This window comes from Pinus tabuliformis, chromosome 2_1 (genome assembly GCF_031772625.1).
Source record: "Pinus tabuliformis cultivar Carrire ecotype Pingquan chromosome 2_1, CPIR1, whole genome shotgun sequence".
NCBI classification, from domain to species: Eukaryota; Viridiplantae; Streptophyta; class Pinopsida; order Pinales; family Pinaceae; genus Pinus; species Pinus tabuliformis.
In genome coordinates, this window is record NC_142299.1 from 872,690,505 (window position 1) to 872,696,504 (window position 6,000).

The following is a 6,000-nucleotide window of genomic DNA, read 5'->3' on the forward strand; positions in this document are numbered from 1 at the left end:
CCAAAATGCCTTTTTTTCCTTTCCAAAGCCTTAGCCATTGCCTTTGCCAATTTCCTTAGCCATAAACAATCCCAATTGATCCCCATCACTAGGATTTTTCCCAACATTCAACTTGGAATAAGTGTCCCATCATCTGTGGTTACTATTTTGCCTTTATTTACTTTATTACAAGGAATTTTAACCAGGGTTGTTACAACAATGAATCGACATTAAATCTACTTCCCTTTATTTATATAAGGTAAACCAATTCGATTTAGTCCAGTAATTGACAAACAACGCTAAAAATGATAAAATATGTGATTGCAAGCTAAGTAGGTAAAAAATCAACCTCAAAGACAATTATCTCAATATAAAACATAAAAAAAATCCTCTTTTAAATCAAAATGTGTGAGAAAATATGCACCAAAGGTGATGTCATCCTCCAAAAGTGAATTTCTCTATTAAAATGTGCCATGGATGACAAAATAAAGTTCCCCTCACCAAAATCCACATCTCCGCATCAAACAGTATCTAACATCAAGCAAAGGTTGCCTCAACAAGACATCACCATGAACTAAACCAATGTCATCAATATAAGCCAAATGAAGGGGATGGCATAAGGCTAGGGCATGATGTCATCATCTAGAGACGTATACCATCCCCTCCAAAGGGATCTCAAGTCATCATCATCCTCAAATTGGCTCAGAAACAAGGGAACATCCATCAAGAAGGTGTAATGCCACCCTATGGGCATCTTGTCATCTCTAGGGTACATCAATCTTATAAGCAACACTATCAAGCTCTAGAGGGAGATGAGAGAGTCATCGATAGTGTTGGATACATCATAACATCAAAACTCCTCAAAAGGTGGTCAACATGTTGGATCTGATTCCTAGAGTAGTCATCAAATGGGGCTAGATATCGTCTCTAAAGTGTTGGAGAAGGATCATACAATCCTTCAAGGGACGGCATCTATACCTAGTGTTTCCCTTTAGGAAACTCCCCAAAAGACACGCTGAATTAGGTGTGAGTTGTTACCTCTTGGTCATGTTTCTCCATCCCATCCACTAAATTCTTGTGCTTATACATCTTCATGGATTCAATGGTATGTCATTCATGGTGACTAGGTCTCTCAAGATCGATTCTGTTAGGTGATGTCACATGATACTTTAGGGTACGATTGGTATGGTTTCATTATGTGGATTCCCTCACTTAGAAGTGATGCTTTAGTTTTGACTTGCTTGAGGATTTTACTTGGCATTAAATTCATACTCTAGCACCTATAACTAAGTAAATATGTTACCTCATTACTATATCAATTGATGTCGATACGTAATTTCCTTTGGATAAGTGTGTCTTAACATTAGCCATTAAGTACAACTAGGAATTCAGGTCAGGTAGCATAGTCACATTATCTTCATACTTAACACTTTTTGTTGATTTCCCTTTATTAATCCATAAAATTAACACCCCCTTAGTTATGGGAAACTCATCAAATGTTATCAAAAGGGTCAAAAAATGAAGAAAAAGAATATGTGAAAAGTGTGAAACTTAGTTAAATTGAGCCAAAAAGAGCTAAATAGGTCATGAAAAAAAAAATGTATGACTACTCTCTATGGTCCCCTCACCCCCCCTCTCCCCCCCACCGACCCTTTTGAAGTCCTAAGAGAAAAATGCATATCTAAAGAAAAAAGGATGAGAATAAATAAAGAATAATCAAAAGAAAAGAAAGGAAAAGTGCATGCAAACCAAAGTAGTAAGAATCCCTCTGAAAAGAAGGTTTTGCCAATAAATGAAGACTCCTAGCCACTGTTTCATTTGCTAGTTGGACAAGATAAAAATAAATAAATAAATAAAGAACTCTTAGCCATAGTCTAATCAACTAGTCGAGTCTCCTTTAATAGATTTGAGAATTCTCCTTTAGGTCTCCCCTTTATTCTCTTCCCATAAATTTACCTAATATACCTTTTCTAACCAAGATGACTTTGGAAATACCTTATTTCTAGTCCACAGATACATGTGAAAGGTGCAAAGTTATTGCCCATGGTTTATTTTGTGTAAATTGGTAACATTGGATTAAGTTATTTGCACTAAATTATTTTATTTGTGCTAATTCCTAACAAGTGGTCAAGGATTGGTGTGTCATCAAAAGTTTGGGCTATGCATTGAATGTCATGTTATATAACATGGATAATTACATGGTTTTTCATCATCTCCAAAGAGTTTATATATATATATATATATATATATATATATATATATATATATAATCTGTATTGATTGTGTAGACAAAATAGCCTCCCCTGAACTTCATTGAGGTATGTTTGATTACGTTTATATTTGGTTTATTTGACATGGTATGTTTGCAGGAGATAGTGGATTAGAGATGACAAGAAAAATAGTGGATTAAAGTTCATGTGACTCTCCTTATAGATTAGTTGAGCAACATAGAGTATTATCCTGACATAGTAGATACCTTGAGAAGTCTAAAGGCAGGGATCATAAGTTGCAAGGCAGATAATGATACCATAATTCACTCACAAGAAAGGTTTGCCAGGGCCCAGAAAAAGTAAGTCGGGGTCAATGTAGTCATCCTTCAGAGCTTATCAGATTTGCAGAGATAGGGATATCCAAGGATAAATTATGGACATGAAGAGAGGACTAATGGGGCATATGGTAGCAGGCCTCATGGAGAGCATAGGTTGGACAAGAATGACACCATAAGAGGTGGCAGATGGATGGATACACCTCACAAGAGAGGTAGTGGTTATGGGTTCTGTTAGAGTCGGTCTTGTAGCCCTCCATCAGCGATCAAAGCTCTTTGCATGTGCATAAGTAGGTGTCTCATCAGTGTCAATTTTTGCATCCCATTAGGCATGCCATAACCCTGATGGAGGAGCTGGTGTTTTTGTCCCCCTCTTGGCATTGCTGGATCTGGTCATTTCAGTCCTTAGTCACTTTCAAGCTTGTCTTGTCTTGTCTTGAGGTCAAATTCCTAGGTCTAGGGTTTTGGTCAAGATGGTTTACAAGGTCATGTCCCTAAAGGTAAATAAGTGCTCAGCAAGCCAAAGGGATGATTTTAAAGATGTTTCTTCGCAAATTTCAATCTTGTACAGTTAATGTTCACCTTGGATTTAAAAACTCTGTTTTTAAAGCCAAGGTCATTTTCAATTTTTTGTAAAAAGTGATGAAATTTCAAAAAGTTTCCAAAGACAGTGTGAAACCCTGGCTCCCTTGCCAAGATCCCTCAGATGATGTCCCTGCAAAAAATATCAAGCAAAAGCATTAAATGAGTCAATTTCAGGATAAAGGAAACCAAAATGGTCAATTTTATAAAGTGTCAAAGAGAAACATTATAAAGTGGGTTTGGGCATGAAATTATTTCAAATCAAAGCTATAAAGGCCCAATCTCCCTCCATCGACCCTCATTGTGCATCCAAGTTGTTTGCAAGAACGATTGAGTGAAAGTTTGAGCGAATTTGGGAGCTGGACAGGCGCGCGACCCGTCAGGCCAGGCGCGCGACCCGTCAGAGGCGCGCGACCCGTCAGTGCCATTCCAGCAGTGTAAACTTATAACGGGCGCGACCCGTCAGAGGAGCGTGACCCGTTGGGTGAGGCGCGCGACCCGTCAGCGTCCTCCTTTCAAAATCGCCTGCAAATTCATCCAAGGAGCCAACAAATCGCTAAATTGCCTGAGGTAGGCCCTCCAACTTAAAAATTGCTGCTTGTTATGGTCGAAGTCATCATGAATTCATGTTGAAAGTTCTCATTGTGCAAGATAAAAGCTCCATGTTGCTGCATTTTAAATTTGTAAAATTTGCCTAGGGTTTTATGCTGTTTGAAGGGTATTCCCCTTGTAATCATTTTCCCCATTTCCCATGTCATTTTCCTTATCCTTCTATATAAATTTCCCTTTTAAATTTGTAAAGAAAAATCCAAACCCTACCCCTCTTCCCTAAAAAATGAAAAATTAAGCCCTAACCCTATCTCTCATTACCCATGTAAACAATGTATATGATGATGCATGTGCAATGATTTTTGGCAATGTTTTTTCATTAAATCCCTGTGTTATATATTTATTCCCATTTTCCCTTTAAAAGTGTCCCTCCCCTAACATTCCCTTCATGCTCCTTGTCCCCCTTGAAACAGCATACAAATCAGCATTTTACAAAGCAGAAATAGCAGTACATTTTGGCCACTCTGCTCCTTAAACAATGTCAGAAACCGAAACCTATGAGCAGAGTGATGACCAGGCATCAGCTTCAGAGATTGAGATACAAAGGAGGCCTCATAAGGGTGGTAAGGGTGGTCATCATAGGCGAGAGGAGCCCACCTCTTTGACAGATTTACAAGCTTGTCCTATGGCAGTCTCATGTTTCCAGTACATGTCTTGCTATGAGTTTTGTGAGAGGATCTCTCGGATTCAGCACCTCAGAGCTGAAAATGATGCCTTGCAGAGGAGATTAGAGGGGGCACAATGGACCATCACATACCTCGAGCAGCGCAACAAACAATTGGAGGATGAGCAAGCACTTGATGAGCTATGGAGGATTCGTAGTGACCGCATTTTGAACCGGAGAAGACCTGGTGATCTATTGCCCGCTGACCGAGAGTCCTTGCTCATCCGGGTAAATGCACATTTGGAGAGGCTGTTGGCTAAGGCCAACCAAGAGAAGGAATTGTTGAGGAACATGAAGAACCATTATTGGGCAAGAATGCACGTGTGCAAGGCAAAGATGAAGATGTTCCAAAGGCGGTTGGCCAAGGCACAAAAAAGGAGAAAGAGGCCCGATCCCCTCCATATCTTGGTCGAGGCTTCACTGAAGGACCAAGGCACTAAATAGCCCAACCACAGCACAAATCCCAAGAAATTTTGAAAATTTTGGGTCAATTTTGATTTTTCAGGCAATTTACAGGTTTTTGTCCATTAACGGGTCTCACCCCCCGCGCGACCCTACATCATGGCAACTCCATTTTGCAAAAACACAGCATTTCTAGATTTTTCATGGGAAGTTACATATTCTCATCAATGGACTTGAGATTTTATGAAGTTTTGGGCCTCCAGAAAGTCAAAAAACAAGCAAAAAATGACTTTCTGCCACATTTTTGAGACACAGAAAGCAGTCTTGGGAGATTGCAATTTTGGAGGGGCAAATGACCACCAAATTCAGAAATTCTAGTTGGGTTGGAAAGTAGACTCATAGACCTTTCCAAAAAGCCTACTCTTGCCCAATTTGGACACCTGTAAGTGCCCCAAAAGTGGCCCCAAATGCGCGCGACCTGTCAGGCAGAGGCGCACGACCCGTCAGGCAAACTTCTCCAGATTTCAGTGTACAGCTCAGAAAAACGCAGTTTGACCTTGTTTGACTTTTTGGGGGGGATTATTATGCTCTTTGATGTAATTAATGTAATTTTATGACACTTTTACTCTTATGTACCTCTTCTAGAAGATTCATTCATGAAAAAGGTGAAAATTAAATGAATGAATTGGTTTCCTAGCTTATAGAGGCAAGTTGTTTTGACTGCCTAGTTTGTAGTGCTTAGTTTAGAAGTGGTTGAAACAGCTCCTAGGATAGTGAGATCGACCCATGGAGGCAGGGAAAGAGGTTAGATGATCTATATTATGTACTTTCTTGCTCATTTTCATGGTTGGACTCTTGAGGGAGAAGCTATCATTGTATTATTCACTGTATCTCAGCAATTTTTGGCTAAGGAAGACCAGGGTTTTGCAGTCCTTTTTGGGATTCTTGTGGTTACATGTATTGATGGTGTGTTTCTCTATGTACTTGTAAGTGTGTTATGTGAAATCATTTCCTTTCTTTCCTTCTGCACATTAAGCAAATGAAGTGTTAAAGTAGAACTCATGACTGTCATGCTCTGCTTTTAAGTTTGTTTAATTTCAATGTTTTCTACTGTTTAAGGAGAATTCAAAGTTATTGTTTGCTCTCCTTAGCTCCTCACCTGTCTTTCTCATTCATTCACCTCAATCTAAGGCATCAATATTGTCTCCTATCTCGCCCC